The 23,577-nt window shown below is 35.8% G+C and overlaps 1 pseudogene; it reads left to right on the top strand.

The window, feature by feature from the left end:
• The first annotated feature begins 247 nt into the window (after positions 1-247).
• Positions 248-2,055, top strand: LOC143567676 (putative rRNA-processing protein EBP2 homolog pseudogene; annotated as a pseudogene).
• Positions 2,056-23,577: the final 21,522 nt, after the last annotated feature.

The following is a 23,577-nucleotide window of genomic DNA, read 5'->3' as shown; positions in this document are numbered from 1 at the left end:
AGAAGTAAACGTGCATTTCTTGGGCTAGAAAATGAGTTATGGGACGCATAATATATGAATTTTGGGTTTATCGACGAGAGGAATCAAAAAATGAGGTTATCTTTGGTCGCGTAATGCTACCAGATGAGCATACATCCATTGCGATACGCGATCGACATGAAAACGTGAAAAATCAAGTTTTGACCTATATTTATATTTTACGAACCCAAATCAGGTGTCTTCACTTCCAGCCATTTGAAGGACAAACATGGGTGATTTCGGGAGCCCCAGATCATCTCCAATCACCTCGGGTTTCGTAGTTCATAATCATGAATCAATAGCCGAAGACTAATCGAAAATCATCAGTGGCCGATTCAGCTAGTGTCATTCCCGGGATGTAGAGGATTGTAACTTTTCAGTTGTTTCTCATGTATTAGAAATGAATTATTGTTGTTACTGATTTATGATCTATGAACATTGATGTTTCGTAAGGTTGTGCGTTCAATCAGTTAAGGTTTATTTCAATTAGAACGATTAGTTTGCCAATTGTTGTAATGCGTGTCTCATAGGGTTTACTGTTTAGCTAGCAAGGTCAGCTACTTATTTGCCTGCTTTTTGTTTTCATTGATCCATGTATGCACTTCTATTAATATATTGCTTTTGCACATCATTAATCTTGGGTTTTAGAAACTTAGTGTTCTGTCTAATTGTATTGTTGCTGAAAGTTCATCCTTTTAGGGTTTTCGTTGATTATGAATAAGAACACATTAGGGTTAATGGCAAGTTTGTTTGTTTGTTATTACAAATTATCTAATATTATATATACATGTTTGATAACATTGTTTCCGAGGTTAATTACATGTTTGGAACATGTAGTATTTTTTTAAAAGCTAAAAAAAAAGAAATCGAACTAGTAACCGCAAACTATATATGAAAAATGCAAACCATGTCATTTCTAATCATGCAGTTTTAATTTATTTGGACTAATTAGTTTAATAACTTATTAAGTTGGTTATTGTTTAACTGTAAGAGCTTACTAAATGGCTATAAAAAGCCTACTTCTAAGTTGTTAGAGACGTTACCCGAAGATCTTGATATTGATGCTTCTGATTCTGACCCAGAAATCGAATCCGAATCCGACCTAGAATCAGAATCTGAATCCGAAGGTGACGAGGACATTAAACTAACTGAGCCATCAAAAACGCCATATACAACAAAGAAGCTATACTTGACAAACTCGGGGACATAAGCTGGCCCGAGGATGTTGACTGGTTACACAAACTATCACTTGACATTGACCAAGACCAAAAAGTAGACGTTAACGATGACCTGGCACGTGAGCTCGCGTTCTACACGCAAGCTCTTGAAGGCACCCGTCAAGATTTTATAAAAATCCGACCTATGGGCCTCCCGTTTCTTCGCCCTATTGATTATTATGCTGAAATGGTGAAAACCGGCACGCACATGGAGTAGCTTAAAGGACGGCTTTTATCTGAAAAGAGAAGAATTGAAGAGGCTGAAGAAAGAATAAAGGCCCGGGAGAATAAGAAGAAGGCCAAGGAAGTGCAATCCGAGAAGCAAAAAGAACTGGCCAAAATGAAGAAAGAAGAAACAGAGTCGGTTAAGAAATGGAGGAAACAAAGGGAACAAAGCGGGTTGCGGGTGGTGACAAGGATGGCGATATGGGTTTATCGTTTGAAAGTGGAAAACAGTCTGACAAGTCTAAGAAGAACTAACGAGCCGGGGTGAACCCGTGGGAACGGTCGGGTGGAAAGGCGAAAGTAGGTGGTGGGAAGGACCGTAAGGGGGGCGTAAACAATAAGAGGAAAAACCGGGATTCAAAGTATGGGTTTGGTGGGAAGAAGGGCGGGAAGAAGCAGAATATTGCAGAGACTACTAATGATTTTAAATGGTTTAAGAAGAGTGATTCTTTCGGGAACAAGAAAAGAAAGAAGTGATCATCATCATTAGGTCATCAGTTTTGGTTCTTTAAGGTCAGATTGTTGTTTTTTTGAATATTAAGTTTAAAATCAACGTTTGTTTCATTCCTGTAGCTTTAGTTTTAGTATTATGAATGTTTTGAGCCTCCAGATATTCTATATGAATACTTTTATTTACTGCAGCGTGTTCATTTGGCTTTTGAACTTTTATTGGTTTGTAGATTGTTATATAACATCTCATTATTTGATGGCCAATCAACCCAATCATGCTATTTCATCTTATGAGATTTCTTAGGTTTGGTAGACACAACTGGTTATGATATGGCAAGAGAAGTAGGTTTTCTGTTGATGTTAAAAACTAGAGGTTGCAATATGGGTGGACGGGTAATGGGCCATTTTTGTTGTAGTTGAATTGGTTTTTTTTTGTACAGGTCAGAATATGATCTATAATAATAGTTAGGATATCAAAAACATTAATCTTGAAAATTATTTTGGAGCATATAAACGTAAAATTAGATTTTGGTTTAACGTTTAATCATTTGTTCTGTTTTTCTTTTGGTTATTATGTTTAGTCATGTTTTTGCATGTTATCAGATTCATAGCTCTGGGTATTGCTGTTGATGGTAAATCTGGAGGTTGCACCATGGGTGGGTCGGGTGTCGTGTGACTTTGTCATTTTAGGTGGAGTTGAAATGGGTTTTCTACTGTACAGTTTAAAATGGGACGTTCGATGCTAATTTTTGGTGTTAGTTTGGATCGGAGTACGAACTGGTTTTGGAGATTTTATACATCAAATGAAATTTGTTGGAGTAATCTGTCAAAACAATTAAATAAACAAAAGCAATAATGAAAATTGAACTTGTGTCGTGTGTAATCACACTGCCCTAAAAGCGATTTGAGCACTACCGTGGTACAAATAGACGTTGCCAATTGCTTTCCAAGGTTAACGCGGAGATATTTGTATTATTCTGGTGTACTCGATAATAAATCAATGGTAAAGATGAATATAGCATATGATCCGAGAGTTTGAAAAATAGCGTATAATGTTGATTAGGGTTAACCCCTGTTTTGTTTTGAGATAACTGTTTTAAAATTTTGTTGGATATTTTATTTGATAAAACATATAGTTTAAATTTAAAAATGAACTTTAATGTCTTTTAATTTCAACAAAATTTGATGTTTTTTTTTCTGTTTACCTACATGTAAAAAGGTAAAGTTAATGTTGAAGGCAAACTTTGCATGACAAATAAAAGCTTGATTATATATTCCAACTATATTTTATATCGCAAATTTAGATGTTTTTGAGAATTAGTAAATTTTAGTTTGAACATGTTTATCAACTTGGGTGATAATTATGCAGATTATTCTATAATAGCTTGCGTTGTTTTATGACATAGTAAGCTTATGAATGATTTTTTTTGTGTTTTTAAGAATAAAATTGTTAGGAATTTGATAAGTTTATTTTGTCGTCCGAGACTTGAATGTTTCATCTGTGACACAAAAAACGAGTCAAAAAGTTGTGTAGGAACAAGTCAAAGTTATATAAAGACTTACAAAGAAAGTTTATTAAAAGTTTTAGAATTCTACACGTCATACTTGATATGTCAATTATTTATGATTTTTTTATCATACAAAAAAAAATCAATCATTAAGAAGCAATCTGCTGTTTTAATGTTATAGTTTATTGATGGTTATTAAAAAAGAAGACTGGTTTTTATATTGAGAAGTCAACTGCTGTTAGACGTTTAAACTTCATTTTTATATTGACAAAAATGACCAAGAAGTAAAACGTGCATTTCTTGGGCTAGAAAATGAGTTATGAGACGCATAATATATGAATTTTGGGTTTATCGATGAGAGGAATCCAAAAATGAGGTTATCTTTGGTCGTGTAATCCTACCAGATGAGCATACATCCATCGCGATACGCGATCGACATAAAAACGTGAAAAATCGAGTTTTGACCTATATTTATATTTTACGAACCCTAATCAGGTGTCTTCACTTCCAGCCTTTTGAGGGACAAACATGGGTGATTCCGGGAGACCCACATCATCTCCAATCACCTCGGGTTTCGTAGTTTACCATCATGAATCAATAGCCGAAGACTAATCGAAGATCATCAGCGGCCGATTCGTCTCGCGTCATTCCCGGGATGTAGAGGATTGTAACTTTTCAGTTGTTTCTCATGTATTAGAAATGAATTATTGTAGTTACTGATTTATGATCTATGAACATTGTTGTTTCGTAAGGTTGTGCGTTCAATCAGTTAAGGTTTATTTCAATTAGAACGATTAGTTTGTCAATTGTTGTAATGCGTGTCTCATAGGGTTTACTGTTTAGTTGTGACATTTGTCAATTTTATTCATATTTGTATTTGTATTCGTTAAACCGACCCATTGTGTCGTTTCAATAAATTCGTATTTGGCGTTATTATTTGATATTAATTACAATGACTTATAGTTATTATTCGTTCATTTCTATTTGTTTGATTCGATTAACGAATCTCCAAGCTATACAAGTTTATAAGATAAACAATTTCCAAACAATACGAGTATGAAACGTAAACAATCTAAGGATATTAAAAATGTAGTAAGTTTTAAACTAGTTAAGTATATTTAAAAAGTCAAAGGTTTAAAGTTTACATAAAGTTTAAAAACTAAACATAAAGGTCTTGATAATTCAGGGGTTAAATGTGTAAATATGATTTAAAAATATAATATAATATTAAAACAAAAACCCTACAGCCGCCTCTATCTCTCTCTCTTCTCGCGTTTTTCCGGCAAGCCAACTTCCGGCGACTTCTAAAACGACCGTTTAACGTTCGTTTTAATCCGTTAATGCATCGAAACGTTGTCTCCACTAATTATAAAATTATTACGCTATTAACTTCACCATTAACAACTCGTTTAACACCCACTAATCACCTAAACCGCCGGATAATATTAAAATCTCAATAACTCGAAATAATTATCCAACGGTCCAATTAGAACTATAAATAGCATCCTAACCTCCACCTAAACGTGCTACATACATAATTTTTTCACAAACAAACACTTATTAATCATCAATTTGCTCGTCCAAGTTATTCTGGCTAACTCATCGTTCTTTCACTTTCCGGCACCCTCAAAGGTAATTAATACATGGTTTTGATTCGTTTTAACCCAACAAACAAAACCCCGAACCTAAATCCATCAAACATGGTCGGGATATGGAGAATTGAACACCTTGGGTTTTCTGTGAAGAAGATGAAGTTGAACAATTTGTTTATAAATTTTTTGTTTCCATCTCTTAACAACAGAACAGCCTGTTCTAGTGGTTGTGTATTGTTGTTGATGCCATGGAGACCCGGGTTCAAACTCGGGTCACTGCAGATCTAACATTTTATTTTTAAAAACCATTTCATTAGTTAGAATAAATTAAATATATATTTATAAATTATACAAAATAAATAAAACTTAGTTTTACGATTAAATAAAAGTTGTTTTAATTTCCGTTAGCATTTTGATCCAAGAATCCAATTTTTACAAACCCGAACCCTTTATTAAAACTCGTAAAATATATATATAAATAATATAATATTGTTGTAAATCGTTAAACTAAAATATAGCGGTAATACTAGAATCCCATAAAAAAATTATATACAAATTTAATATAAAACTTATAAATAATATTATAATAATAACTCGTTAAAATCCGTTAAACTTTAATATTAATATACTTTAAAAGGGGTAAAACTATATATACAAACAATAATACATGAAATTTAAGACCGACATGTAATTTCCATTATTTAGTTAGTAATTATTGTGTTTATTATTTTAGCTCGCGAAATTCGATCCTTCGGTTTCATATAACGCGCTTTCCGTTTTGTTTCCAAGTTGTCATTCAATTTTCAAAGGTGAGTTTCTCACAACCCTCTTTTTTAATCTTTTATTGTTTTGGGGGTAGCATATGTATCCTACAAAAACCCAATTGTTTATGATTTTGCTTACAAACTACAATTCATACATGGACTTGTGTGCTTACTTTTTTACTTGCTCATAGATTACTTCAATATAGTATGATCATACGCCCCCCCCCCCCCCTTTGCACTCAAGACCTTGTTGTTATGAGTGGAAAAGAGCCTCATTAACCGAGTACATTGGTGCACAATCCCAATTGGAAAGGACCTTATTTGCTTTCACGAGTTTCATGGAATTGTATGGTTTTTATGTATTATATAAAAACTGTGGGAACTCACCAACTATTAAGTTAGTTAACATTATTTTATACATATGTTACATGTACACTTATTAGAGGATGAAACAAGAGAAGACACTAGAAATAAGATTATCAATAATAAAGTGTTTGACTTATTTATTTTCTTGTAATTTTTCTTATTTGCAAAAGTACTTGTTATTTGAATCATCAATGAATTAATGATATTATTGCCACTTAATAGTGTCACATGTGTTTTGGGCAATCTGTACGTCGCACCCGGGCGTATTCGCTTTAGCCGGGGTGTTACATTAGTTTAGGTCAATAAAGCATGCAATTACCCTTAGGTGAGTCATACTGGCAGAGACCGTTTGATAACCAGTGCCACATATTAGCGATCCTAAAAATAGATTAACAGTTAACCAAATTTGTTTATCAATAACTAATGTGTCAAATAACATGAGATTACTATTTAGTTGCATGCTTGAACCCTAGGTGTGATTCTGTTCTCGTTAATTGTTTAACTCATTTAAGGGTTTGTTGTTTCCAAACAAAACCTGCTAGTATGATCAGCACTCGAAAAAACTTCATAAGTTTTTCTTTATAATTGTTTTGTAAATATAACTAAATAAACGAACAAATGAATGGTGTTGACCACATGCTCATCTGGATTCGATACCTGACTTACTCTGTCTATAAGTAAAATTAGATTTTTGCATGATCGGTACGACACGGTCGTGTGCCTTGCACATGAGGGCAAATTGGCCATACTATCTATTTATTAAAAAAACATTTTAATGATAACAATTATATTTATACTCACTCTTTAAAAGACTCATCACCCCCTCTCTCTCTTACTTATGTCACCACCGCCACACTAGAAAACCACCGTTGTAACATTTGTTAATTTTCAAAATCGAAAACCAGACCTGTTTTAAATTTTTAGTTTTGTTTCTATTTAAATTTATATATTTTTATAATATTATTAATTAATATCAATTTTCGTTTCATGTATTTTATGTGATCATTTCTATGCAATTATATTTTACATCATCCTTGTAGTATTGCATACTCATTTAACAACATTCATAATCAAGATCAAATATTTATGTACATGTCCCATGCAATTAACTTGAATTATTATTAAACTACTACTACTACTTTTATTATTATCATGATTATCATCATCGTCGTCGTCGTCATCATCATATTTTTATATGTTACTTAACTAATAAAAAATAATGAATGTTTTAATTCAATAGAATTGATTAAAAAAGTTAAGTCTTTTGAAAACCCCATTAAACTATTTTTACTTTGTGTTTTAATTATATTAAACATGATTTAATTTCTTAAATTTTATAAACATAACCACTCTAAAAATTCACTATAAAAGGAAAACTAATCCTCCATCTTTTTCACATCTCAATACATTCTTTTCTTAAGATTAAAAGCACTAACAAGTAAGTTTTTCCATTTGATGCATTTTATAGTTTTTGGTTTTAATTTTACCTTGAATGTTCATATTTGTTCATAACTTGTTCTTCATGATCATGTTACTTCTATCAAAAAAAATCTTATATTTTGGTTTTAAGAATCAATATGATCATGTATATCCAAGATAAACACCTTGATTTTTCTTAATCTTGGATCAAACCTAGTTATTTTACAAGAACAAACATGAATATATATTTATCTAAATCTAATGATACGTTGATCATCATAAACTTATAGATTTTTTTAATAAGATGATTTATAAAAATTCTTTTATTTAAATATATATTCTAATTTTTTTTTGAACGGTGACTTTCATAGTGGTTGAATATTCAACCACAGCTCTCGGAGAGAGCCCAAACCGCCCCACTTGGGCCAAGACTATGTTGTCTTAACCGGGCCCATGCTTGGCATCCGAGTTTGGCTAGGCGTTCCACGAGAAAATTTCGAGCCGCCTGCCACTTGACAGGAGTTGTCCGCCCACAAGAGCAAGCTCTCTGGGAAGGGACACTCTAATATATCTTCTAATAAAAATAACATGCTTCATATCTTTAAATTAATAATTGAGTAAATTAGTTATTGTTTATTTTATGTTAACATAAATTTATATTTATAATTCTTTAAAAGAATTCATTCAAAACATTTAAGTTTATCAATTAGTAAATCAATTAATTAATTTTCTAGAATAAAATAAAACGTTTAATCATAAATTGTTTTTAATAGTATTATATAATCTTATATTAATAAGTTATAATTATATATCTATAAATCATTTTTCAACTAATAAACATTAAATGATTTATATAAACTTTAATACATTTTTGTTAAACTCATTTTATGTAATAAAAAAAATCCCTAAGTCCCCATTTGTCATAAGTTAATGAAATATATATTAAAATAATATCTATTTCCTAAAACTAATATTATTTAACTTTTATAATCCCGATAGTTAGTCTTTAAATTTTGTATTTCCATTTTAATTATAGTTCGTGAGGTTCAATCGTTTCAATTTCCTTAAACGTGCTTTCGGTTGTTATCTCAAGTTTAGCTTCGATTTCAATGTGAGTTTCTCACACCCCTTTTTATGCTTTTAGTTTTGGGGGTAGCATACATATCCTCCAAAAATACTAGTTTTACTTCGCTTTATATATTCAAGCTACAATTCGTTATCATGGACTTGTGTGTTTACTTGCTTACTTGCTCACATATTACGTGCTCATGGTTTCTTCATTAAGTATGATCATACGCCCCCTATGCACTCAGGACCTTGATGCTATGAGTGGAATAGGGATCCCCAATCTGAGTACATTGGTTGTTACCAATTGGAATAGACATTGGTTGCTCTATTACTACACTAAGTGTCATGGAATTGTATGATTTTTGCGTATTTATATAAAAAATTGTGTGAACTCACAAACTATTCAGTTAGTTGACTTTATTTTATATGTATGCCACAGGTACACTATTATAGGATGAAATGACGAAGACATTAGAACTTAGGGTATTTTGATAAATGGACAAGTTGTTAATTTGTTCTTGTATATTCCTTGTATTTCTTGTTACAAACTTATGTACAAGACGTTTAAATTAATTAATGATATTAGTGTCACTTAATAGTGTCACATGTCTTTTGAGCAATCTGTACGTCACACTCAGGCGTTTCCGCTTAAGCCGGGGTGTTACAGATTGGTATCAGATCCGTGACTATAAGATATGACATTGACGTAGTGTTCTAGTTGGTTATAACTTATTTTTATTTATTTAGGGTTGCATGATTAGAAATTATTTGGGCCCTATTTGATTGTTCAATGCACATTATTTGGGTATTATTAATTTGTTTATGTCTCATGTACACAAATGTTGTTATACTTTGCCTTATGTTCAAAAACATCACACACAAGTCCAAGGCTTATGCCTAAAACAAAGATTTTTAAACATTTTTTAGCAATCGATTTTTATTTGGTTTTGCAATATTTCTTCTTCTTAAAGATGATTCTACGTGGCGGGTATGTAGTAACTAGAAGGGATCGTGCGTGTTTTCTGAAATGTTGACACCAAGGTTAATGAAACCTAAGGATAAGCAATGCACATAAATCCCAATAAGACGCGGGACTTGGTTGCTGTCACACCCCAACCAAAGGCGGCGGAACATGCCGGGGTGCAACAGATTGCCCATGAACACAAGACACTATCAAAAGTGACATTATTTAAACAACTCATTAATTTCATTCAATCACAAAAGCAATACATCATGTTCATACATAACAACACCAAATATAAAAATAAATATTGTTCATTCTTCTAATAACCTAGCGGTATCATATATAATGACGTCTTCAAACTCAAAATCAAGTAATAATCAAGACTGTAACAATGCATAAAATAATATTTGTCAACACGTATGTTGGTGAGCAATTTCCTAGTTTTGACTATATATAATATGAGGCAAAATCTAGAAATCGTATATGAAACTATAAATAAAAGCAACAATTGCGATATATAAATCATAAGTAAATGAGGATCCTTTCTAATCGGTAACAACCGAAATACTCGGATAATGAGGCCCTATTATACTAGCACAAGGCTAAAGTAGTTAGGGGAGCGTATGATCATACTTATTGAGGCTCAACAACAACATAAAAATAAACACTCGTGCACGTAAAACATATGAAGCATATAACACACAATGGAGCAAGTATTCTAGTATAATACACCCTAGCGTTTGTGGTTTGAGGATCGAATATTATAAATCATTATTGTTTTGAATAAGTATGCATGTTACCCCCAAAATTATAAAAATGAAAATGGGGGATGAAATGTACTCACGTGAAATAAGTAACTTAAAGGATAGTTTGCGATAAAATGGGGAAGGGTAAGTTCAATGGGCAAGACCTAGATTAAAAAGGGTCTTGAGTTAGTAGATGGTTTTAAAAGCTTTAAAGTAAAAATAACTTGACAAGTAAAATAAATAATTAAAGTTTGAGAGTTAAAGTGTAAATACATAAGAATTAAAGTAATGGCTTTAGAAAAGTAAGTTTACTCGAAACCGGGTCTCAGTATTCTATTCATTAGTTTTTTATACTTAACCTTTGTTAAGTAAATATTTATGTATAACTGCAATATTTCAAAGTTAAATAGATACCTTAACGAGATTTTACGAGTGTTTGGATTTGTCGGTTCAAGTCTTGATAATTGGTCAATCTCGAAGCCAATATTCCAAAGTATTAAATGTTATGAGATAACTCAATGAAATCAAAGAAGCTTAACCAAGTGTGTAGTTCTATTAAGAAGAACCTCGACGTCCGTCAAGCGAGTGTTTGCTTTTGTCGGTCCAACCTTGTTATAAGATCATATTGGATCCGACATACCAAGTATTTTGAGAAAAAAGTTAAAATTTGTTTATAATATAGTTTTTGAAGAAAATGAGATTCGGTGGCCCAAAACACACTTGTGTGTCTTATTCGAGTGAACCCGGTTTAGTTCGGTCTTGGTTCGGTCCTTGACTTGAAATAAAACTGAGGATGGCTGCCACATATCCAATACCATAGAACTTTATTAAAATAATTTAGAAATGATGATACTCAAGCCTACATACAACATGCTAGAATAAAGTGTTTAAACAAGTGTTCGGTTTCGGTTCGGTCATTGACTCGGAATAAAACCGAGGATGGTTGCCACATGCCCAATACCATAGAACTCATTAAAATAAGCTTCAAAATAATAATACCCAAGTCTTACATACAATATGTTAACAATAAAGTATATAAACAAAAGTTTGGTTTTGGTTCGGCTATTGACTCGGTATGAAACCGAGAATGGTGGCCACATATCTAATACCATAGAACTTATGAAATTGATTTGGAAACTAAAGTAATTAGAAACTAAACAACATTAGTAAGCTTGCATAAATTAAAGCATAAATTAAAGTGTTTATCAAGGACTATAATAGTCCTCCATGTAGCCTTGCCTTGTAGCACAACACTTCAACCAACCGTGACCGGAGAAGTGAAAGCCGAAGGAAACAAGGGGTGTATATTATATATATGTTGCAATATAAAGCTTATAAGTAACAAAAATTAGTTAGAAACAAAGATTAGTATTAGTTTGACCTTGAAAAGTCAAACTATAAGAACCTGAATAATGGATACTTGGATCTTAGTTTGAGAGAATTTGGAGAAGGAACAACCAAAATGGATGCATGAGGCTTGTTTATATAGTGAGAAAAGTATGGTTTACACATAAGAGGTAACTTGCATTTCATTGGTTAAAATGGTCAAACAATGCACTAAACAAACAAGATGTGTTTGACACAATTAGTCCTTTAAGTTTGTTTTAAGTCATTTTTAGCCACAAAGAGGTGTTTTAACGTACCAAAAATGGTGTTTTCTTGATTCCGAAATTTGTGTAACATAAACGAACATAAAACCCAACATTTTATTAATACGAAGGATCCGAAAGACCAAAACGGTCGGTTTTCCAATACAAAAACAAATACAAGTTAAACCGAAAGTGGTGAATGTCACAGTTGCTTACCTAGAGAGGATATTATATTATCATCATAACAATTCTATTAAAACAAGTCATTTTTAGTTGACGATCTTCTTTAAAGTTTTCACATGACGCCGCCACAAGGATAAATTTATTTTACATTAAAAATTTTATAAAGTGTCGCAAACTTTTGCACTAGCTAAGAAATTTTTATTATTATTAGTTTTTTTTTCAAAAGTTATTATTGTTTTTTTTTTATTTTCATAAACTTAAGCGAAAGAGAGCATTTTCCTCTTCCCCTTCGTCAACGCCAACAAATTTAGTTGAGAAATCATGGCACCACCCTCACCATAACCTTCATACTTCAAATCTACCGTCGAGAAGACAAGTATCGCAAGTTTCTTCTTGTTTTATAATTATTATTATTATTATTATTATTATTATTATTATTATTATTATTATTATCTTTTTCATGTATATATATATATTATCCTATTTGAATATGACCAAAGAAAATTTTTGTACCAAATCCTTTCGAGGATTATTTACGAAGTTTATAACTGAGTTTGGCTATTTGTGATTGCCGAGCCATTTTCGTTGTCATTCATGGTTGCATTGCTGAATTTGTTTACTATTATCTCAATCTTATGACCAATTTTCCATAAACGTAACCGTTTGGTGTAAGTTGGGATTTCAAACATGTTTAGGGCACATGTTAAACTCATATTACTGTTACACGAATTGCTTTGCTTATTTGTTTAGTTCTCTTTTCGTCCAATGTTTCACCAAATTATTTTCTTGATGTCTTATCATTTCTAAGACCAATGTTTTACTTTGATTTCGAAGTTTCAAGTATATACTTAGTTAATCTTGCTGCTATTCAAAACTAATGTTTTATGGGGAATTTTCATATGTTAAACGAAGTTTCAAACTGATGTTTTACGTTGTTTGAATCCAAGAACTCAAACTATTTTGATATTTCGATATTAAAGAATCATTTACCTATTTTATGGAAGGCCCGGTCCCGGTGCCATACTTTGGTGTTGGATTTAATCATAAAGTGAGCACTTTTGGTCAAACGGTCCACTATCACCCAAATGGTATCATGATGCTTAGCTATACGAGGTAACTTAGTTATGAAATCCATGGTGATGTGTTCCCATTTCTATTCTGGTATCTCTAGAGGCTGCATCTTTCCATAAGGTTTATGGTCCTCTGCCTTGACTTGCAAACAAGTTAAGCACTTATTGACATAATCTACTACGTCATTTTTCATACTCGGCCACCAGTAGTCTCTCTTAAGATCCTAATACATCTTGGTGAATCCTGGATGAATTGAGTATCTAGACTTGTGAGCCTCATCTAAGATTCGACCTCTAAGATTCCCATGGCGTGGAATCCACATGCGGTTAAACCTAGTCTTCACACCGTGAGTGTTATCTATCAGCTCGTCTTGCTGTCCGAAAATTCTTTTATTCTTCACTAGCCATTCATTTATATGCACTAAGACTGTACTTTGATAATCTCTTCAAATAGATCTGAGTTAATGATCAACTTATACGACTTCACTGTTGCGATGACTTCTTCATTCTTACGGCTTAACGCGTCGGCGACCACATTAGCTTTACCAAGATAATACTTGATATCACAGTCATAGTCCTTTATCAACTCTAACCATCTTCTGTGTCTCATGTTCAACTCTATTGCTCGAAGAAGTACTTCAAACTCTTATGATCCGTATAAATGGTACATTTAGTACCATACAGATAATGTCTCCATATCTTGAGAGTATGCACTACTACTGATATCTCTAAGTCATGCGTCGGGTAGGTACTCTCATGAACTTTCAACTGTCTGGACGCATAAGCTATCACCTTTCCTCGTTGCATTAACATGCAACCTAAACCACGATACGAGGCATCAGTACTAACAACCAAATCCTCGTCACCATCCGGTAGGGCAAGGATTGGAGCTTGCGTGAGTCTTTTCTTTAGTTCCTCGAAAGCCTCCTCTCAAAACTTTCCCCAACTGAATACCACTATCTTTCGGGTCATACCAGTCAACGGTGCGGCTATCTTAGAGAAGCCTTCGACGAATCTCATATAATAGCCCGCCAACCCTAAGAAGTTGTGTATATCAGTCGGGTTCTGCGGAGTCTTCCAATTCGTTATTGCCTCAATCTTGGCTTGGTCCATAGTAATCCCTTCTGGATTGATTACGTGACCTAGGAACTGCACTTCACGCAACCAAAATGCGTACTTCGAAAAATTAGCATACAACTTCTCTTCCTTCAGCTTCTCCAACACTTCTCTTAGATGCTCAGCATGATCAAACTCACTCTTAGAATAAATCAATATATCGTCAATGAAAAAGATAACAGACTTGTCTAACATCGGCCGACATACCCTATTCATTATATCCATAAATGCTGCTGGAGCATTCGTTAGACCAGACGACATCACGAGAAACTCGTAGTGTCCAAAGCGTGTCCGAAACGCTGTCTTAGGGATGTCCGCCTCTTTCACCTTCAGCTAATGGTAGTCTGATCTAAGTTCTATTCGTGAGAACTAACTCGAACCTTGTAGTTGATCAAACAAATCATCAATCCGTGGCAACGGATATCTGTTCTTCACCGTAAGTTTTTTCAACTCACGATAGTCTACACACACTCTCATACTTCCATCCTTCTTCTTAACAAACAACACTGGTGCGCCCCACGGGGAAACACTCGGTCATATAAAACCCTTATCGAGGAGTTCTTGCAGTTGGGACATTAATTATTTCATCTCATATGGCGCCAGACGGTAAGGTGCTTTCGCGACGGGCTGCGCTCCTGGTATTAAGTTTATCTGAAATTCTTCTCTCGCTACGGTAACAACCCCGGAAGGTCCTCATGGAACACATCTGGGTAGTCGCACACAATAGTAATCACACCCTCGCCTTAACAGACCTTCGGCTTTTATCATCGAAATGACATTAAGCCCTGAACTTTCTTTATCACCATAAATCGTCACCGTACCACCATCTAAGGATTTTAACCATATTAATCTACACTTACACACTATCTGAGCCTCAAACTCATATAGCCAATCCATTCCCAAAACCACACCGAACCCTCCTTAGGTCATGACATACAAGGTAACAGGGAACTCATGTCCCTCTAATTCTATCATATAGTCCTTAACCATTGTCATTATTCTAACTGAGGTCTCACTCGCGGTTTATACTTTAAAGGTTTCAAGCACACGACAACATTTCATTTTTTCTAGCTTACTAAATGTCGTAGCTACAAAACTTCTATTTGCACCCGAATCGAACAATACCGAATTAGAAATACCGTTTACTAGAAAACGTACCTGTCACAACATCTGGGATTTGTTTGGCCTGTTCTTGGGTCAGTAGGTAAGATCTGGTCCTTTGCCTAGTCTGGTCGGCTTCCTTCTTTCCACTCCCTCCAGCTTCACTCTCAGTGCATTCCCTTGCTATATGGCCCGGCTTACCACACTTATAACACGCTGGCTTTGCATCACATTCATTGGCATAGTGCCCCACCTTCCCACACTTGTAGCAAGCATTTGAACCAAGCTTGCTCTCCCCAGCATGGCTCTTACCACACTTATAGCAAACGTCTAAACCCTTACCCCATCGGCACTCACCACCGTGCATCTTACCACAAGTCTTACATGACTTCTTCTCCCACACCCTCGGCTTCTTATCCTTGGGGTTCCAAAGCTGAGTACCGGGTCATTTGACAGGAGCGACCCATTTCTTATCCTTCTTCTCTTCTGTCACTACATCGTCCGCCACCAGGTCGTTGTAAACTATTTCTGCCAGTCCCACAGCAGAATCAAAGGTAGCAGGTCTACTAGCCTTGACCAAGACGCAAACACTCTGTGGCAGTCTTCTGATGCAACACTTAATTCGCTTGACTTCAGTGTTTACCATGTTAGGAACTAATCTAGACATGCAGTTGAATTCATTGGTGTATTCGCGGTGTGTCATCTTACCCGCCTTCAGATTCAAGAACTTCATTTCAACCCTCTCCACCTCAGCATCAGCACGATATCACTGCATCACTAACTCCTTCAGATCATCCCATCTCATAGTCTTAACTTCTTCTCGAGTCTTTCTCTGCTCCATCGACTCCCACCAGTACATAGCTTCATCTCCGAAAGATTGGGTGGCATAACCCAATTCTTGGTCGGGACGGCATTCGCTAATCCGGATAACCTTATCTATGGCGGTTATCCATTGGAGAGTAGTGATTGCGTCTTCTAAACCAGTCAGCTTTGACGGGTCGCAACCTTTGAACGACTTTTAGTTGCACCCACCTTGGCATCTCTTTCTATTATCAGCTTTCACAGATCTAGACTCACTCGAGTCACTTTTCTCACCCTCGTCATCTTTCTTACCATTCTCTTTTGTTTTCTCAACGGTCCTTGCATGGCTTTCAGCAGATTTATCAAGATGCAGATTCTTCACTGCAGCAGCTACCGCTTGAGCAATGGAGGCTTGAACAACAGGATCTAGTTGATACCCTTCTTCATGGCTTGGTTTGTAACACCCTGGCTTTAAGCGGAATACGCCCTGGTGCAATGTACAGATCACTCGTAGCTCGTAACACTATTAAAACGACAATAATTATATCATTTCATTTCGTAACATAACAAGTACATAATTATTCATAATTAAAAATAAAAGGAAACACTTCATTAAAACAATAAATAAGTTCTTTATTCAAATAACTTAGGGTATACAAATGATCTTCATCCTTAGCATGCCATCAATTAAATTTGTAGCACGTTGAAAATAATATGTTTGTCAACAATTAAGTTGGTGAGTTTTCATAAGTTTTTTGAGTATACATATATATGAAAGGCACGATTCAACATTCGTAATGTAATAAATATTCAAGCTAAAGTAAATGAAATCTATTAATGTCGTCCTCTCGTTCCTTTAGCCGAGGCCGAAGTAATACGAGAAATGAGAACCACCTTACAAACAACCGAAGTCGTAACGTTAGACGGCATAGGTACGTCCCGTCGGACCCTCCCACTATGTGCATGCGTTTGTGTAACTTCCACCATATGAATAGTAAACATGTTGCAAGGAAGTTCACGTATAATCATAAACAGTATACAAGAATAGTATTAACATGTACGCTAATTGTGAATCGGTTAATAAATAAGCACATAACTAACGAGATAAAGCTTGTGACATGCTACACCCTAAAGATATTAAAAGCTTTTAAAATGGGGCTATGAAGAACTCACTTGGAATAGGGAAATACGGTAACGAGGAGATGGTAACGATTAAAGCAACTAGATGGCTCCGCGAGAAGTCCCGACAATTTATCCTAGTTATTAAAGTATATACAAAATAAATATCTAAAACAATGTAAACGAACTAAACACGGGAGCAAACATGGGTTTATTATATGTTTGGGATCGTTAAAGGATTCACATAAAATTTGTGAATTATTAGTTTTAAATATTCTCAAAAGTCGTTATTATTATTATTATTATTTTTATTATTATTATTATTATTATTATTATTATTATTTATGTTATTGTTATTAATATAGAAAAAAATGTATATATTTTTAATTGATTATGTTTATATGTATATATGTATATACCAGAAAACATTAAACGAAAATTTATCTTAGAAGGTTAACGGTGTTTGGCTCGTTAAACAAGTGTAAACAATATTAAGTTTAATATATTTAAAGTTTTAATAATAAAAAAATACACATAATTAACCAAAAGGTGGAAACACCAAAAAGAATAAAAATATAATACAAATCGGACCATGGGGATTCGAACCCGCGCCCCTGGACGGGTCTTGGGTTTATTAATCAAGCGCACTAGCCAACTGGGCCAGTGGATAACACGTTAAGACTTTGAAACGAAAAATATATAACCATAATCTCATATTAAACCCCAATTCAAAAGAACCCTAATCCAAACAATTTCAATTAATCATTGTTTACCCCCTGTCAATCAAAATTGACAGAGGGCTTTTGTTCCCATATGAAAATCGATCCTAAAGCATGATACAATTACCTTGATTGGTTACAAAAAGTAGGAGAATGAAGAGCTAGGGTTTTCGGCTAGAATACGAAGTCAAACGAGGTCCATAATAGTTTATTGGTTGCAATTATCTTAGGGGTTTGCTTCATGATAGTGAGATGATGGTGTGGAGCATTTTAATTAAATTTTGGACTCGTATTTATAGGCTAACAAGGTAAAAATCAGCCGCGACCTTAGTTAATGAAAATTGATTCAATTTGATATGAAATAGTTGTCAATTACGCGTTATACTATAATAAGATGGAGTGTGTATGTTAAGGATCAAATTCATTAATCAAATTCCGGATCTTATGGGTTAATTAGAACCAAGATATGGAAAGGAGGGGATGATGGTGCGACAGGGAGAAGGGAAATAGGAGGAAAAAAAAGGTTTTGTTATATTGCTAAAATGGTCCCTCATGTTTGGTTTGGTGATCAATTGTTGTAATTAGTATGGTGTAGGGACTAAAAGTGTACGTAATAGATACATTAAACGAGTATAAACATATTAATACGTGTCACGCGTGAATAAAATAATAAAGATACAACCGAAAAACATAATTAATAATTAGACGTTTTTTTTATTAAATATGAAGATCCGATTACACACAGGTAATAAAACGAGTACAAATACCAATTTGAATTTGACGAATGTCACAACATTCCCAAATTTTAGGAAATTTCGTCCCGAAATTTGGAATTAGCATCCGTAGTAAAAAGACGCGGATACTTAGTCTTCATTTGGTCATCACGTTCCCAAGTGACCTCCGCGTCGCGCTTAGATTCCCAACGAACCTTGACCATAGGGGTTCGGCTACGCTTGGTTTCCTTAACTATTCGATCCACTATTTCCACCGGTCTCTCAACAAAGTGCACTGTCTTATCGATACGTACCTCGTTGAGAGGGATACAAAGGTTCTTGTAAGCTAGAAACTTTCCAAGGTACAAAACATGAAACACAGGATAGATGCCTTGAAGCTCTTGAGGGAGCTCGAGGCGATAAGAAACATCTCTGATTCGTTCAAGGATTTTGAACGGACCAACAAAACGGGGGGGGGGGGGGGGGGGGCTAGTTTACCCTTATACCGAAACAGACTACTCCTTTCCAAGGTGAAACCTTGAGGAGGACAAGGTTGCCGACTTCTAATTCCAAGGGTCGTCGTCACTTATCAGTGTAAGACTTTTGGCGACTTCTAGCAGTAAGCAGATTATTACGAATTTGAGCTATTTTGTCGGTGGTATCTTGTACAATTTCAGGTCCAGTGAGCTGAGTCTCACCGATCTCATTCCAACAGATAGGAGAAAGACATTTACGGCCGTAGAGCGCTTCGAATGGAGCCATTTTGATGCTCGAATGATAACTATTATTGTATGAAAACTCAACCATTGGAAGATGAGTATCCCAATTACCACCAAAATCAAGCACACAAGTTCTTAGCATGTCTTCAAGGGTTTGAATGGTTCTTTCAGACTGACCATCGATTTGAGGATGATAAGCGGTGCTAAGATCTAGTCGGGTTCCCAAAGCGGTTTGAAGCAAATTCCAAAAATGAGACACAAAACGACCATCACGGTCAGATATAATACTCAAAGGTACACCATGGCGACAAACAATCTCGTTGACATAGACTTGAGCGAACTGCTCGATAAAAAACTTTTCCCGAATGGGAATGAAATGGGCTGATTTGGTTAATCGATCGACTATTACTCAAATACTATCATGTTGCCTCTTGGTGGTTGGAAGTTTTGTGACGAAGTCCATCGTAATGTTCTCCCACTTCCACACAGGATTAAAAGGTTGCACGAGCAAACCAGCAGGTTTTTGATGCTCGGCTTTTACCTTAGCACATGTTAAACATTTTCCTTCATAGGTAGCAATATCTTTCTTCATGTCGGGCCACCGTAAAGTAGTTCGAAGGTCGAAATACATTTTATCCGCACCGGGGTGGATAGAATATCATGACTTATGAGCTTCTTCCATTATAAACGTGCGGATATTTTAATGATCTGAGGCCCAAAGACGGTTAAGAAAATAGAGCAAACCATCACGCTTGGTTTCGAGTTGGAGTTCAGCACTACACGACATCTCTTTGTACAAATTGCCTTTAGTGATGGAGATGTGTTGGGCCTTAAAGATACGTAGCTGAAGATCGGTCTGGATAACAACGCTTAGAAGAAGAATGCTTTTGACATGGGTTTTGCGACTAAGGGCATCAGCTACTACGTTTGCTTTACCGGGATGGTAACGTATTTCGCAATCGTAGTCACTAAGAAGTTCGGCCCATCGTCGTTGCCTCATGTTTAAATCTTTTTGGTCAAAAATATGTTAGAGGCTCTTGTGGTCGGTGAATACCACATATTTCGTTCCATACAATTAGTGTCTCAAAATTTTAAACGCGGATACAACAGCACCGAGCTCAAGATCATGTGTCGTATAGTTCTTTTCATGAACATTAAGTTGTCGTGATGCATAGGCGATGACCTTGCCTCATTGCATGAGAACGAAACAGAGACCTTGATTCAAGGCATCACAATAGACAACAAAATCCTTGTTTACTTTGGGAAGGGCTAGGATAGGAGCGTCGCAAAGCATACGCTTCAAGGTTTGAAAAGCTTCATCTTACTTAGCCCCCCAATCATAAGGTTTACCCTTATGAGTTAAGGCGGTGAGGGGTAAAGCGATCTTGGAGAAGTTCAAAATGAAACGACGGTAATAACCAGCGAGGCCAAGAAAGGATCGAACTTCCGTAGGTGAAGTCGGGGTCTTCCAATTTTTAGCGGCTTCGATTTTAACGGGATCAACATGAATGCCTTTTTCGTTAACGATATGTCCAAGGAATTGGACTTCGTTTAACCAAAACTCACATTTGGAAAATTTGGAAAAAAGTTGTTCTTTCTTCAACAACAAGAGGATATCATGCAAATGCTTTTCATGCTCAACTTTAGATTTCGAGTAAATGAGAATGTCGTCGATAAATACGATCACAAACTTGTCAATATAAGGCTTGCATACGCGGTTCATGAGGTCCATAAACACCACAGGTGCATTGGTCAAGCCGAAAGGCATAACCATAAATTCGTAATGACCGTAACGAGTTCGAAAAGCGGTTTTGGGTATATCATCCATATGAATGCGCAATTGGTGATAACCCGAACAAAGATCGATTTTTGAAAAACAAGATGCGCCTTGAAGTTGATCGAAAAGGCCGTCAATTCTAGGAAAATGGTAATGGTTCTGAATCGTGAGTTTATTGAGTTCACAATAATCGATACACATTCTAAAGGAACCATCTTTCTTTTTAACGAAAAGAAGAGGTGCGCCTCAAGGTGACGAACTTCGGCGGATGAAACCTTTGCTAGAGAGTTCTTGGAGTTGACTCACTAGCTCTTGCATTTTTGAAGGTGCAAGACGATAAGGAGCTCTGGCAACGGGATTCATACCAGGCACAAGATCAATACGGAACTCCACTTCGCGAGTAGGAGGTAAGCCAGAAACGTCGTCAGGGAAAACTTCGGGAAAATCACGAACCACTGGAAAGTCTTTTATTGTATTCTTTTCTTGTTTCTTTTCCACAACATTGGCAAGGAAAGCCACATACATTTTACGTAAGTATTTTTGGGCTTGAGTACACGACATAAGCTTAAGCCTTGGAAGGCTTTTCGCCGAAAATACGCAAAATCCGATCGTCGTCTAGTGGGATACGAATATACTTCTCAAAGCACACGATTTCGGCACGATGTTGAGCTAACCAATCTATGCCTACTATGATATCAAAACTTTCGAGTTGCATAGGAATGAGATCAATAGAAAAATCATATTCGCTGAGATTTAGAGTACAACCACGAATAACCGAGTCAATCAAGATAGTTTTACCATTCGCGACTTCAACCGTAAAAGACCTTTCGAGTTTAGAACGAGATGAAGAAAGCATAGGCTCAAAATCAAATGACACAAAACTCATATCGGCATCGGTATCGAATAAAATGGATGCATAAACATTATTAACCAAGAACGTACCGTTCACCACATAATTGTTATACTGGGCTTGATTTTCTTTGATCACGAATGCCCTCCCGCGAACATTGGGGACGGCTGGGGTAGCTTGAGAAGTCAAGGCTTGATTGGCTTGAACTGGTTGAACAACTTGGTTTGACATAAGTTGTGGAGCTGGTTGAAAGGCCTGAACTTGATAGGCTTGAGCAGGGTACACGGGCAAAGCGGCCATTTGGACTTGATATGCAAGTCGGGGACACGCATTACAGAAATTACTAGGATCTCCACAATTGAAACATGCTCGGGAGGGGGGGGGGGTTAAGCTTGAGCAATGAGTTGAGCTTGAGTTAAAACACGGTTTTGGTTGAAAGTGCGGGAACTGCGGGGTGGTTTGGTGGGGGTTGGTTATGTACGCATGAATTCAAATCATACGCCTAGCAGGTGTCCATAACGACCATAATGGGTGCATTGTCGGCAAGGGATGCCGAGTTAGTGGTGTCGTTGGCAAATTTGGCAAAACAGGTGTGGTCCGTTGTAAGGCTTCTTTGGGGGTGGAAATTGAAGGTTTTGGGTTTGGGTTTGGGTTTGGGTTTGTTAGTGTTGAGGTTGAGGTGGGTTTTGTTAGGTTAAGGCACCACAGTTCCACCTCAAGGTTCATGAGTTCATTGGATGGACAGAACTCTTCGGTCATGATTTCCTTAAGTTCTTCCCATGCAAAGCCATGGATATATCAGCACCACGAGTGGATTTTTCTTGAACCCACCAAGTTAATGCTCTTTTTTCGAAGACACTAGAAGCAAACCATGTCTTCTTGTCCTCGGGACATTTGATATGGAGGAAAGTACTCTCCATACTTTGGTACCATTGCAGTAGGGCAGTGGCAACTTCAGAGCCATCAAGCTTGAGAGGTTTCGTATCGGTGAAGGTCTTGTAACGACAAGAGTTGGAGTTCAAAATCGAAGTGAAGGTCTTGTAACGACAAGAGTTGGAGTTCGAACCCGAAGTGGCTGAGTTCGAATTGGAAGCAATGGTTTGGTGCAGTTGAGCCACCATTTTCGGGAGCACAGCAGTCAGTTGCTTAGTGATCTGGGCTGTCATCTTACGGCTGGAGTTTCTTGCGGGGCGATGGGGGTAACGAGAAGACATGCTGAAAAGAGAATACTACGTGCATGAGTTATCGAGTGAAGATTTCGAGAAGTGGAATACTTAAACCATTTGAATATAATCAGAAAAAAAATTGAAAATACTAAAATCACATGAAAATTATATTGAAATTAGGATATTCATTTAGCACTATGACTTGAATGCAATTTGAGAGGAGGAGTGCAACAATTCTCTATTCACAAAGGAAAATGGCCTTGTTTGACAAATTAAAGTTATGGTTCATATGACTTTGGGGTTGTATGATTTGGTCT

The sequence above is a fragment of the Bidens hawaiensis genome, unplaced genomic scaffold (genome assembly GCF_021521415.1).
Source record: "Bidens hawaiensis isolate Kalapana, Puna unplaced genomic scaffold, B.hawaiensis_p1.1 tig00023607_1, whole genome shotgun sequence".
NCBI lineage: Eukaryota > Viridiplantae > Streptophyta > Magnoliopsida > Asterales > Asteraceae > Bidens > Bidens hawaiensis.
The sequence above is the reverse complement of the archived record's forward strand: the minus strand, read 5'-3'. Positions and strand labels throughout refer to the sequence as shown.